Source organism: Montipora foliosa, chromosome 7, assembly GCF_036669935.1.
Source record: "Montipora foliosa isolate CH-2021 chromosome 7, ASM3666993v2, whole genome shotgun sequence".
In the NCBI taxonomy this organism is placed as follows: Eukaryota; Metazoa; Cnidaria; class Anthozoa; order Scleractinia; family Acroporidae; genus Montipora; species Montipora foliosa.
In genome coordinates, this window is record NC_090875.1 from 42,102,336 (window position 1) to 42,117,335 (window position 15,000).

General features: G+C 38.2%; 2 protein-coding genes across 5 annotated transcripts in view; one reads left to right on the plus strand and one right to left on the minus strand.

Annotated features, from left to right (window-relative positions):
* Positions 1–235: 235 nt before the first annotated feature.
* Positions 236–15,000, minus strand: part of LOC138010263 (fibronectin type III domain-containing protein-like) — a 64,597-nt gene continuing 49,832 nt past the window's right edge. The window contains exon 14 of the mRNA XM_068857197.1: positions 236–250. The gene's annotated coding sequence lies outside the window, so the exon portion shown is untranslated. The remainder of the gene's footprint in view (positions 251–15,000) is intronic.
* Positions 11,710–15,000, plus strand: part of LOC138009543 (neurofilament light polypeptide-like) — a 15,404-nt gene continuing 12,113 nt past the window's right edge. For 3 of the 4 annotated variants that reach the window (XR_011124434.1, XR_011124432.1, XM_068856614.1), the window contains exon 1: positions 11,710–11,814. The gene's annotated coding sequence lies outside the window, so the exon portion shown is untranslated. Of the gene's footprint in view, positions 11,815–11,894; positions 12,286–15,000 lie in introns of those variants that run through there. The other variant, XR_011124433.1, reaches the window with a different exon arrangement.

The window sequence follows — 15,000 nt, forward strand, 5'->3', positions numbered from 1 at the left end:
GTCCAAAGCGTTTAACAGCTCTAATTCGGAAGGCCATCTTATAGAATCCAGTCATATTCACCAGCGGATATGAGGTGGCGATAGGGTTGGTAACATTTGCAATGACTTTCCAGAAATCGTCAGCTTCGGTCGATTTTCCCTCGATCAAAAAATGAGGCATTATTCAATTTGCCCGTTACCCATGTGAGTGTTCTGTTTTGGCTTTTGCAGTCAGAAGAAAATGTTAGATTAAATGGTGGATATGGGGCACCTAAAAAAGGAAAGAAAAATGATGTAATTTATCGAAGAAAATTACTACATCGTGTACTCCAAAGCTCCACTTTATTTTCATTAATTTAGACAGGACGATAATAATGAACCTTGTTTTGGTTTCAAAGAATCATTAACAGTTCATGAGCCTAACAGCCTGTCAAACTGAACACCTATAAAACGTCACGTTCATGAGCTTCAAACCCGACAAGACACTCCTAATCCTATATATAGAGAACACTAATGAAGCCCGGCTCGTTTTCCTTGTATGCTAATATCTTCCCCACACATTTTGCACCATTCTCTGGATTCCAGGGGTACACGCTTTTTGTAGAATGTTTTTGAAGAGTTTACTAACTCTCATGTCGTGTTTTATCGGGTCTAAAATCTCTCAGCACCGATAAAATACTCCTGCTCGTTTAATAAACAGTACGTCAACTCTTCTAGCGCTAGGGAACTCATTGGTATGATAATGATGGTGTTATCAAGTAAAGAAATGATTGTCGCAGTTACAAAACCAATTTAAGCAACTGCGTAGAGAAGCCTGAAAATTTCAGGACTTCAACGGGATCTGAACCCGTGACCTCTCGATACCGGTGCGACGCTCTAAATAACTGAGTTTTTTTCAGGCTTCTCTACGCAATTGCTAAATTTGCGCCTGTAACTGAGAGGATCATAGCTTTTACCTGATTTCATACCTGCAGTTCAGTATATGATTCATTTCATATATCATTCCGTCCATTAATAATGGTGTTAATAATGCTTTCTGAGCGCACAAATTACCTCCGAGGAGAGGGGGGGGGGGGGGAGAAACTTTGCAAATGAAGGGGGGGGGGGTGCTTGTCGGAAAGTTAGAATTAAACCCCTAAAGGAGATCAATCTGAGAGTTCCATTCACTATTTTCACTCAGAAACCGCTCGTTCCAACTTATTTTTGGAATACCTCGCTCACATCGTGCGACGTGATGGAGATAGAATAATTGCAAAAGACGCTAACGGTAAAGGTATCTTTTGTAACGAGTTAACGTTTTCGTCGACATACTCCACTCTTTGCAAAGGGTGTGTAGTTCTTTAGCATCCTACAGAGCCGGTTTTTGAAACAACTGCGTTGTCGTTTATTGTTTTAAGGAAAGAATTAGAACTCAAGGCATCTTCCCTTTACAGTCTAAATCAACCTGTGCGATGATTTTGATCCAACGATATAGCGACGTTTAAAAATTAATCTTAAGCCTTTTAAAAATATCTATCTCTTTTTTTAATGCAACAAAAATATGTGTTACGTGGCAATGTCATGATAAATTTAATGTTTTTAGGCCAAAATTGGGAAAAAGTCTAAATTAGTACTATAGTTCATACGTATAACATTCCTGACAAGTCACTGAGATGATACGAAACATAATATGGCACAAAGAGCTCTTTTTTGTATTTAATTAAACAAAGGGTCGCTTGTGGCATCATAGGATAGCTGTGGATCCAGGCCTTCTCGGAAATGTCATGCAATGACGTGAAAGTGCTAATAGACAACCGCTTTGAGAACTTTGCGGCGATTGTACTCTCTTGATTGGTCGAAGACCGCCATTTTTCTTTCGGTAGATCATTTCCTTTCCTGATTTCGGTCAGTTTAACAAAAAGACAAAGAAAATCTGTACGTGAGAAGTTACAAATATTTCGCCTTTTATGCTCTCGTGCGACTGAAGTTTTCTTTCTTATTTGACTAATATGTATAGTTTTTCAAGGACTATTTCACCGCAGAAAAAGACATGTACATCAGATGCAAGAGTTTATTTAGTTATTATTATTATTATTATTATTATTATTGTTATTATTATTATCATTATTTTTTATAAACAATATTTATTACAACATTTGCTCTAAGAGCAAAAAGAGCTCATCTGGAAAGCTTATACTGTTTACAATGCATAATAGACAACGTGATGATCGAACAAAAACATACACACACACAAAAAAAGGAAAATTAACAGAAACGGTTGGACAAGGAAATAAATGATTGAACATACTGAAAAAGCATAACATTACTGTTAAAATCATCATGAGAAATACCATTTAAGAACCAATCATGTTTTTTCATATCAGAAGCACAATGCCATCTATTTCCAAGTAATTGTACAGCGGAGGTAAACGGATTTTCACACAGAACAGCAAGACTGGGACAGTACAGAAAATAATGCTTAGGATCTTCAACAGGTGCATCGCAAAGAGGACAGACTGGTGATAAACAACAATTTTTTTGAAAGAGGTGGTGTTTTAAAGCACTAAAATTAAGTCTCAAGCGAGTGTGAGATATTGACGCTGAACGATCCCCAATATAAAAAAGGTAATAACGAGATGGAAACTGCAAGTGCTTTAAAAGACTGTGCTTAAAAATGTCTAAAGAAGACGATATCTACGTATCTCTAACGGAAGACTGTTCCACCATTTAATTAATGAAAAGAGAAACGATTTTTTGTGCCTATCAGTACGAACGTAAGGTAAACAGAGATTATTAGCGGAACGAAGACTATAACAAGATCTGTCAGAAACAAAATCTGGACATAAATCACACAAGTTCTTTTAAGAGAGATACCCTGTTTGTTCCTTTCAAAGCACCGGTTACAACCCTTGTGCCTTCTATTTGTAAGCTTTCTAACAAGTTACTATCAGATTCAGAACAAACATCCCAAGCCGCATCAGCGTATTCTAAGGATGAACGCACCAAGGATTTGAATAAGACTTCGAGTGTATAACGGTTCAAGTTATATTTCAATGGCTTAAGGAGATTCAATTTTTTGGAAGCTTTTTAATGAGTTTTCAAAATATGCGCTCGCCAAGATAAGCCAAGTCAAGCCAAGAGGTTCATGAACTGTCACGCCCTCGATAATATTATTATTCAAGATCAGTGGAGGATGAACTGGTTTGTCTCTTTTGGCCGAAAAAACAATTACTTTCAATTTCATTCATAGTCACCAACCACCGTTTAGCCCAATCACATATCGATCTTAAGTCATGATTAAGTTTAGAAGCACAATCACCAGGAGACTGGACTTTTTCAAACAAAAGACAATCATTGGCAAATAAGAAACAATTAGAAGTAATAGTGGTTGGTAGATCATTAATATAAATAAGAAACAGTAATGGACCTAAAACAGATCCCTGGGGGACACCAGCTTCGATGTTACACCGATCGGAATGTACTCCTTCAATTAACACTCTTTGTTTACAACAAGAAAGGTAACTAATAAACCAGTTCAACAAGTTCCCCTCAACTCCAATACTTCTTAATTTAGCTATTAGACCCCGATGCCAAACTCTATCAAACTCTTTTGATATATCAAGAAAAACTGCCCTCATCTCACTGCCCTCCTCAAGAACCTCATAAATTTTATGAACAATATAGACGAGTTGCATAACAGTGCAATCCCCTGGACGGAAACCCCTTTGAAACCTATAAAAGAAACCAGTCTTGCTAAGAAAATTAAAACGATGAAAAAAGGTCACTTTCTCACAAATCTTAGATAAAGATGGCCATAAAAAAAACAGGGCGGTAATTAGTTTTTAGCCGACGATTATCTTTGTTAAATAAAGGCAAGACATTTGCAAGCTTTCAAGCACTTGGATATTGACCAAGCCGAAACAAAGTATTGATTAAACTTGTGAATGGCTTGAAATTCAGTCAAATTCATTCGAAACGCGGGAACATGAGAAATGGCGGATGTAGCGCTGGCATCGTTAATATTCATCGCATGTTTCCAAAAGGACGGCACGCAATGAATGCAAAGATGATGAGTCATTTGAAAGACTTAGGCATTACATTATCTTTATGACTGATACTGATTCAATACAACGGGAAATATGGCGACGGATCACAAATGAAGCGAAGATGGCGAGTCAAAAGTGTGGCGATGAAGTGAAGAAATTGCAAGGAGCAAAGGATAGTTTTGCCTTCCTGGCGTTGTTTTTCGTTATTTAAGAGACTTCAACTCAGAATGGAGTGCTGCTTAATAATGAAGTAAGACGGATTTAAATTGAAATTGAGTTTACATTCAAAAATATGGGTAAACTGGCGTTGGAAGCGAGGACAACGATAAATCAGCTAACAAGATGGAGTCGGAAAATGACAGCCCACGGGTGAAGAACATCTCAATTCGCTATAAAGCTTCACAGCCTTGAAATTTTGAGCCACATGCTCGAAATAGAGTAGGGAATTGTTGTGGAAAAGAAATAGGGCTGATTTTGAATCGTGAAGCGAACAGATTAAGCCAAGACGCAAGGCTCCAGATTATTTAAATTTTCTTGACAAAAATTATTTTGATTCCCTTTTTCAAGACTTTTGTCATAGGCCGTGATACGGGAATTCCCGCTTGCTGCAGTAAGCCCAACAACCAAAGAAAAGATTTGCGTGAAGAAATTGTCACTAAAAGTGGCAAGGCTCAACACAGCAGGGCCCGGTTGTTCAAAAGCCAATTAACGCTAATCCCAGATTAAAAATTAACCAAGGAGTTTATTTTTCTACTCCCAAATGCTGTTCAGCGCTGATATTCGGCAAAACTTTACATTAGAAGAAGTCAATCTTGAAAAACAGAAATGAGCAAAAGAAACTTTTACCTCTGTTTACGCAAAAAATCAAGCCTGTTCTGCAGGCTATTGTGCATGAAGCCACGGACGAAAAATCGATCGCGCGAAAGTGAAAGACTGAAAAGAAAACAGCTTCTACCACTGAAATACCGCTATTTCGAAAGAAGAAAACGTGTATATGTCGCTGCTGCCATAAAAATCCCTGCAGCAAGTAAACGAACAAGACATCTTTGGCCGCCATCTTGTTTGTTACTTCGCGCGAGCGCGTGTGAAAAAACCTGGGTACAAGCAAAATCATCAACCAATCAGACAAAAGTCTTCTTTGTTTATCAAATGGCTTATCAAATGTCTTTGAACTTCAATGACGTACGAGACGACCCCGTTGAAATTTCCCCGTTGATTGGTTGTTTATTTTTGCTTAGACAATCCCCTTTCACCATGAGGGTTTTCCTAGAGTTTGTCGGTTTTTTGGCTATGTGAATTGAAAAAATGTTGTTTAAAAGCAGCTTGTGGGGTCGTCATTTCATAAAGGCGTTCATACGAGCAATTGCAGATCATTCATTGACCGAGTATGGCCAGAGTTACAAATACCAGGTAGGAACTGTGGATTTTCGTGGAACTATCACTTCCATTCGATGCGCTGCCGAGGCAATTGTAAACGAAATCGAGTACTCCAAAAGTTTCAATAAGGCTCTCTATGGGAATTCGCTGAATATTTCCGACTGACCGGCCTCACTTAGCATTTCTAAAGAAAGATCTCCCGGCTCTAAAAAGAATTAAATGAGATATTTCATGGGAATTCTATAAGAATTCCTGCCCATTACTCACTCAGATCTATGACAACTGCCACAATTAGGTTTGGTGACTTTGTCACAAACAAATACGCTACTGACTCGACGTAATGTGTTTATAGTGTAGTTTGTATTATTTATGTATATTTATCGTATTCAGCATTTATAAGTATCCATTTATTCGTATAGTTATATCTGACCAGACCTGTAATTCAGATTTTTGTGCTGGAGGTTTCAATAAACAAAACAACAACAACAACTACCACCACCACCACCACCACCACCACCACCACCACCACCACCACCACTACTACTACTACTACTACTACTACTACTACTACTACTACTACTACTACTACTAGACAAGCGATTTTTATAATTTACTTTAGCTTTGTAGTTTGTAGAATTCTGTACTGCCGGGTTCCTTCTAGCCCGCGGAGGGATAATTAACAGGCACGAGAAGTTTTTGTCAGCACGGACGCCCTAACTATGACGCGTTATTAGGGTCAAGAAATAATGTACAAAACTCTACAGTTTGATTTCCGAAATGGCTCTTTTTGTTTACAATTACTTTCTTATTGCGCATTTTGGCCGAGTAGCATGAGGCGCCAACTGTAAAAATATTATTTAAGTACTTTTTCTCTATATATTGTGTTATTTATCAAATGTCACAAAGTTGGCCTGTAATTTATAAATAACACATTGAAGTACCTTTGCGATTTATAAATCACACGATTGCCAACTTTACGATTTATAAAGCCGCGGCTACACGAGCGAAAAAAAAAATCCGTTCATCTCATTTTTTTTAACAGCCCAAAAATTTTCTGGCGGTTTGCACACCGTTCTTGTTTCTCAAACTGTGTGTCCCAGATGTGTTGTGTTGATGTTTATTCAATCGAGACTACTTTTTGGCCCTGGAAACGCACCCGAAAAGATCCCGATCGGAGACACTTTTGGGTGTTTCTCAAAACTCCCGAGGTTTTCGGGCCTCAAAACAAGATCTCGTTTACCGAGATATTTTACGAGTGATCGCATGCTCCGGGGAAAAGTCCAAAAAACTATCGGGAAAGTTTAGTGAATGAAAAATGGCTGGCGTTGGAGCAATTCTAAGACCCTGGTGTGCTAACATTAAGTTGAGAGAAAAGAAAATGAGGACAAGAAACACTATTTACTGGAATCAGAAGATGCGAGGTAATTGAATGTTTAGTGAGTTATTGCCAAGTTTGAAGAACAACATTAAGGCGCAGCACCGGGCCCTAGATCACGGAGATCCAGGGGGCATTACATGAGATTCAGGTGGGTAATTTTCCTTTTTGTCTATGTTCTAGCCACTGTCACTTTCAAATCCCTTGCGGATAAAGGGGCCCTTTTCGAGCCTGGTCGCGGTCTCAACTGTTTTTTAAATCTATTATCTCCTGACCGCATTACGGTACTTTGCAAGTGGAAGTTTCTTGAAAGTCGTCGCAGATATCAGGGGAATCTCCAAGGCAAGCACAAGCCGCTGTGTTCACTCCGTTACTCAGTGTTTAAAGTGTATTGCTGGCGAGTGGATTATCTTTCCCATATCAAGAGAAGAAATCAATGTAATTATTGATATGAAGTGTTTTACCATAGTTTCACAAAAGTACTGATTGACTTGTGAAGCAACTCTACTAGCACTGGACACGATCATTAGAGAGCATTGTATTTTCATTTATACTACCTGTTTCTTGTTTGTAATTTAGCGAATAGTCCTCAATTCACCAATTTTTTTCTATTCGGGTAGGCATATTCCCAAAAAACAGAGGTAAAAAGAACAAATAACCGTATATTTTCGGCCAAAAAAATAACTTAAATTTAGCTGAATTTAGTCTCCTGGAGAAAAGTCAATTGAAAATACGTTCTCTCCGCGGTCCGCATCTTCTGGTCGTCTGTCATACGAATTGACACAGCAGATAAACAGTGATGTTCGAATATGATTAAAGAGTTTGTTCCAAATATGTTGATTCATATTCTGATGCACACATCTAACTGTTGATCACTCCAAGTTTTAAGAGCCGTAGTTTTGTTGGGTCAACTGTCTTTTACTATTGTGATCTCTCATAGGAAACTGTGACAAAATTTTAATCTGTTGGAGCTTTCCCTAAGGTTATGGCGGTGATCGATGGCACACTCATCCCAATCGGCGCACCGGCAAAAGAGGAATACCTTTACGTTTGTCATAACGGATTTCATGGCATCGATCAACGTGATGGCAGTCTGGGATGCAGAAATGCGATTCACAAAACTTGTGCCCAAGTGGCATGCTTCGATCAGTCCATGACTCAGTTATCTTCAACGGGAGCGCACTGCAGATTCACATGAAAAAGAAACAGCAGCAAGGATGGTTGCTTGGCGACAGAGGTACCGCCTACAGAGCTACCTCACGACCCCCTTAAACTCTGACAAAATGTCCAGTGCAGTGGAAGAAAATTATCAAAGGGGCCACACGAGAACAAGGAAGACGATGGAAAGATCATTTGATTTCGGTGTCTTAATATCTCTGGAGGAGGATGCAGTTCTCCCCACGTCGCTGTTTGCCACGTAATTGTTGCGACAGTGGTACTGCATAACAATTAACGTGTGTATCCTTGACAATACCCAACTTAATGGCAGTGATGACAGGCCCGTGTCTTGATCCGCACAACAGTGTGAGTTAGGTGTTGCCAAAAGTAAAAAACTTATCCAAGAAGTGTTTTCTCACATGTAAAGGCTAATGCATATTCACTCACTTTAAAACTTTAAAACATCACAGACTATTATTGGCATTGATAAAAAGCCACAACTCTATATAATCAAAAACGTGATCAATCTAGCCAAGACAGAAGGGACATATTTTGCCTTAGAAATTTGGATACCCACACTCAATAAAGCATTTGTTGTTGTTGTTGTTGTTAATTCATTTGTAAATACACAAGTATCTCACTCAATTTTAAGTAGGCAGTTGTTAATTGCCTATGCATAGAGAGATTTACAACTGTATTCAAAGACAAATAAAGTTCCCATTATTACACGTATTATTATTATTATTATTATTATTATTATTATTATTAATTTATTCTAGGGTAGCTGGTTACTATGACCACTGGAGAGACCCCCCCTTCCCTAAATCACTTGCAATCCTTAGAAATTTGGATAGCCCACACTCAATAAAGCTTTTGTTGTTGTTGTTGTTGTTGTTAATTCATTTGTAAATACACAAGTATCTCACTCAATTTTAAGTAGGCAGTTGTTAATTGCCTATGCATAGAGAGATTTACAACTGTATTCAAAGACAAATAAAGTTCCCATTATTACACGTATTATTATTATTATTATTATTATTATTATTATTAATTTATTCTAGGATAGCTGGTTACTATGACCACTGGAGAGACCCCCCCTTCCCTAAATCACTTGCAATCATTGACAATCAGCATTAAATCAACTGAACTATGGAGAGATTATTAATAAAATATGACGTGGCGAATGCTTAATAATATCCAGTTACATTATTTCTGTTAAATGATACAGTATTGCAGAGTCAGAACTTGAATTAACTTTTGAAATGACTGAAAATGTTTTGAGCCAGCTCAACATAAATATGTGTACTAAAGAACAATATATTGCACAGTATAATTGAGTTGCACAAGTTAAAATGCCACACTTCCTTTACCAAGTGCTGAATTATTCTTAGGCGTAAATAAAAAATATCACTAAAACAGCTGGCGATTATAGGGAAAAAATTATGATTAAATCCCAATGATTATCATTATACCCTCTTTTTTCTTTGTCATTCAGAGCCTCAATTTCAAGTTCCAGTTTCTTTATTTTTTTCATTATATAGCAACTGGTTGCCAACTCAAAGTGCCAAAAGTGCTCTTAGCCTAATAAATAATTAAATAATTAATTAATTTACCATTACATCCAACTGAGCATCTGAAAGATTTTTCTTTCTCTGTTTGTTGGATGGAGCATGTGCAAAATAAAACAAGAAGGTAAATCAGCCACTATTCCAAATTATGTTGCATGAGCCCTGCACAGTCTAGTAGTGTCTTTGTTCAATTTACAAATGCCCACCACAAACAATAATTTCTTAAAGGGTTCCAAATAATGGAAACATAGCTATTATTTAAATCCCCAGACTTTGATCTCTAGCCATATATTAAGTCTCAGTCTTTTACAAGCGGCAAAGTTTTAAAATGTAAATTATAGGTGTGTTAGCACCATCTTTTATTAATCTCATAACTTATATAAAGAAGGTTAAGTCTAATGATTAAAAATTCTTGTGCAGAAGTACATGCACCTTTCACAGTTGACTAAGTTCGAGGCTATTTCTGTAATACTTTGTGACAGCTACCCATGTAAAAAGTCAGGCGGGATCCCACCAATCCCACCTGGGATCCCGGGTGGGAATGGCGGGATCCCGCCATTCCTGGTGGGATCCCACCATTCCCACCCGGGATAAAAAATTAATCCCACCCAGGATCCCGCCTAAAACACGGGATTAGGCCATCCCACCTGGGATCCCGGATGGGATTTATGGATCCCACCCGGGATCCTAATATCCCACATGGGATGATCATCTTCTCAGCCGGGATCTTTGGCGAGATTCATATATCCCACCTACCCTTGCATCAGGAGCCCGGCCAAAAACCTGGCTAGCCTGGCAAAGGCAGGCCAGGCCAGGCTTTCCGGGTTTTTAGCCAAGCTTACCAGGAAAATGCAGCCTGGTAAAGCCCGGCAAGCATGGCCACAGCCAAGCTTTCTCGGCAACCTTGGCCACCAAAGCTTGGCCTTCCTGGCCTTGTTACTTCCAAGGCCGAGCTTTCTCTGCAACCCTGGTCAAAAAAGCCAGGCTTGACCAGGCTTTTTTGAATTTCTAGGCCATAAAATGTTTCTAAAGTCTTCAAGATTACAGACATTGACTGCAATTTAGTGTAACATTGTCTGTAATCACTCAGTGACCAGTGACCTTAACCAAACTCTGTGGGCTCAATTGAACTGTCTTTGAAGTAACAATCTTTAAATGGCCTTGACAATGTCTTGCAAAATATGATGATGTTATGGTTTAACGGCCAATTATCTTTAATGTAGCAACGTAAACATTATTTTATATCTCATACTTGAACATGAATAAAAAATTATTATATTGACTGTTCCTAAATTTGACACCTGAGACTAAACCTTTGCATGATTATTCTTAGATGTACAGGGTCTCTGATAAAAGAGCAATGTAAATGATTTAATTCCTTCTCATTCTATCATGCTAAAGTACATCTGTAGTCACACTGTTCAGCCAAAAAGCCTGGCCTTCCCGGCCTTCCAAGATTTTTAAGCCAGGCTTTTCTGGATTTCCAGGCCTAATTTTTGGGAAGTAAAAGCTAAAAGGGCAATGTGGATTTTATGGGAATCTTTAAGAATTCCACTCAATGATTCAACTTGAGGGTCACTTGAGCAAGTTGAAATTCGTGAAAATTTTGTGCAATAGTACTGAATGTGCCAGTGAGACAATAATCCAAGTTTAAGTGCCCTTTTAGGATTTGATTTCATCTGGTGCCTTGAAAAGATGAGCTTTAACTTCAACCTTCAATACATGTATAATATTATTTATAACAAGGTTTGGTCTTATTCAAAGCATGCCAATGTGAATGCGATATTTTTCGAGTTAATTCACTACTCGTAATATATGTACTTTGCTTAAACAATGTCCTTTAAAGGCCCCAAACTTTGAACATAAAATCACTCTGTACACGGAGAAATGAAAAAGAGATCTTTTATTCTGATGTATTCTACAGATAATGTGACAAATATCATCAACGGATTACCTTGTTTGATGGTCTCATAATCGGCCTTATTCCAAAAGGAACATGATGCATTACTCTTGAAAATACACACTCCAAGTCAGTACTAATAATCCTTTCAATGAACTCCAGTATCTTTCAAATCTTGCCCATTTATAATGAATCCGTGGAAAGATTGTCATCCTCCGCCATCTTGAATAACACGTGAGAGACCGGACTGGAAACTAGTGAGCCCTTTTCGTTTTGGTCAGCAGTCAGTGGTAACCAGTCCAGCTCCTACAGATTTTGGGCGGTCTTATTCAAAGGATCACACTTTTGTGCATGGTGACGATTTTTTGGTTAGTTTTACTCTTTAAATCCTGATCCAGGCAAGGAAATGCTTACAACAACTCAAGTAAAAAGGTAAGAGTTAACTTTAAGCGAATAACATTTGATTTGATGCCTTATTGTCTATAAAATGAGGATTGGTTTACCGGGAGGCACGATTTACGGACAAGTTTTCAGTGTAAGCTTTTGTGTAAGCTTACATCACCCGCGAGCGAAGAGAGAACCTGGGACTGAAAAAACTCGACAGACGTTTACTTCAGTTCAGTCGTTTCGTCAGATGAATCAATTGTGTGCTGTTTGTGATTTGTCGTAAAATTTGTAATTTGTAATTTGACATCGCTGTGGTTCATGTGGCTTTATGCAAGTTTCGAGGGTTCGTACACACGCTCAAAGAGCAGGAAATGTGCAGCAGATCTGGTCACGATCAATGATATGTCTGCCTTTCCGTCTTGTGGTATTGTAGCATGTTATATATGGATGCTCTTTTTATGTGTAGTACATTTCGCCTAGACGATTGTGAAGATAAACGCTTATGGTCTGTATTAGGTGAGTTATGGTCGAGTAAAGGGCTTTACTTTATTGCATCATGGTTTGTTGTGTGAAGGAATGTGATTTATTATTGTCGTATCCTGCACCGACACTAAATTTATTTATTTATTTATTTATTTATTTATTTCAAACGAGAAATTCAGAGTACATTTACCCCTCGATGCCATTATATAACTTTGTGTGGTTTATGGTGATGGAACTACGATATCCAAACGTTGTTCGATGCTGAAATGAAATGTTTATTCGCTGTGTCTAGATGTCCGGCAGCCGCACAGCACTTTCAATGCTGTCTTTGTTTGGATCGCGAAGCAGTTGTCGTTTACGGTCCTCAATGTTGTGTCGATTTCTCTTACCGCTCCGCATTCTATGCATCATCATACCTGAAAATTAATTGCGTGTTTGCGGTGACTGCGGGACAGCATTTTCAAAAAACTCCATGTCCGGCAGTCTCACAATTTCTTAATTTTGAGTCGATTTTTTCCGAGATAACCGATTTATCCAATGCTATCTTTTCAAAACACTCCGTGTCCGGCAATCCGATAATTTCTAAATTTTGAGCCGATCTACTAAGAAGTTGTCGATGAGGTCTTAGTGATCCAAACAAAGATTTGGATAAATTGGCACCTGACCTTGACCCGCCTCAAAAATGCAACATGTTGGCAATCCTAGAATGTAAGCAAATACGTAATTGACTAATATTCTTCAATTTTTAAAAATTCCAGTAAACTAAGCAATGTGTAAGGGACGGTTCATTGATGAAATGAAACAACATTGCTTTGTTAAGGTTGTGACTCTACAAGGAATAATTCAGCGGTCCGAACATCGACCGTGACGACGACGCCAGCGAAAACGTCAGAAAAACAGTCAGCTTTCGTGTTTTGAAAAATAATCATCAGGTTGACAGAAGAATAGAAATTGTATACACAGGATTTCAGGCATTCAGAGATATGGTTTCTCTGTAGACCTCAGTTGTAATTAGTTAATTATAAATTAAACATTGAAAGTGTAAATTAAACATTGAAATATATTTTTGTCTAACTTTTCTGTAAAGTTAACTATATATTGTTGTATATGAAGGTAGATTGTGGACAAAATGTTCGACTCGTCGTTTCGTCATGGCGTTTCATTGTTTCCGCACACCGATACTTCTAGTCGAGTCGTTTTTTTCCGAGTTCGACTCGTCGAATTGCCAGTTCGACTCGCCGTTTTCAGAAGTCGACTCATCGCTTCGGGAGTTCGTCTCGTCATCTTGTCAGTTCGATTCGTCGGCTGGCCTCTTCGACTCGTCGTTTTACGAGTTCGACTCGTCACCGACCACATCGGTTCGTCGTCGTTTGTCGTTTTGCCGTTTCGTCGTTTCGTCACGGCGTTTCATCGTTTCGATGTGTCGTTTCATCCTTTCGACTCGTCGACTCAGCAAGGCTATAATTCGACTTACATTACATGAAGAGTTACTTGATTCCATGCACTTATACATGAAGTATTGATCCATAACTGCTCCCTACCAACTGAAAATACATGTAGATTCTTTGAGGAGAATTCGTCTTGAACCGCGTGAATGATTGTTTTCAACGGAAATGGGATTGGATATCTAATAACACTACAAACACAGTTGTCAGGTTTACAGGATGCAGGGTTCGTCCCGGCATAGATATTCCTATGCAACTTTTGGAACAATACCTTCAATCGTGTACTGCAGAACAAACATTGCTTGATCGATGCTCGACTTTTCTGTGTGTCGATCAATCAATCGAGCTTATTTTTTCCATTTCGGTCAATAAATATGAATGCGTGGAGAAAAACTAAGGAATCTTTTATAGGCTTTTACAAATTTGTAGTCCCACTCCCCCTTTAAATGACCTCTATTACAAAATATCTAATTCGAATTAGAATTGGGAATTGGGAATTGGGATAAGCAAGTAATGACAGCTGTGTATTACATTTAAAGTGAATTACTAATTAAATGGCAATAAGCAAAAATTATTCTGATGGTAAAAACTGTTAAACCTGTTTTTTAAATATATTTTATACTGAAAAAGAGGGTTTGTTTAAAAATAGTGGAATGGCAGTTAACAATGTGTGATACGGTTAACCCATACAATTATTGAGAGGTAACCACCTTCAAGTCAGTGATTTTTAGGCCAATTGAAGCGCTATTTTGGCTAACCGGGCGAAATGGTGAAATGGCAAAACGTCACTCCAGTTAGCATAAACAACACTTTGGTTAGCCTTAATAGCGCTTTGGTTAGCCTAAAAATCACTGACTCAAAGGTGGTTAGCTCTCAATAATTGTATGGGTTAGCGATATCACACATTGTCAACTGCCATAATTTCCGCCATTTCGTGTTTTAAAGACACCCCTGAAAAAGACTTTTATTTCATGTGAAATGGTGTTCCATATATCAATTACTTCATTTCTTGTTCAGCAAACACCCAAATTTGCCCTATTACACTTTTTGGGTAGATTAGTAGACTTCCTTGTACAATGGTTAAGAATTCAAGTATTTTCTAACCAGAAACCATTGAAATACACTGGGAGTGAATTTGTTGAGGATAAGAAGACATGAAGAAACTGACATTGCCCCTCCCCCCTTAAACGTATTTATTTCCTTGCGAAGTATCATGACAAAAATAAATGCAGAAGGTTTGTTTTGTATTGTTTTGTCTGTGTCTTATGCATACAACGTCATCATCTCTTTTCAGCGGCGGTAA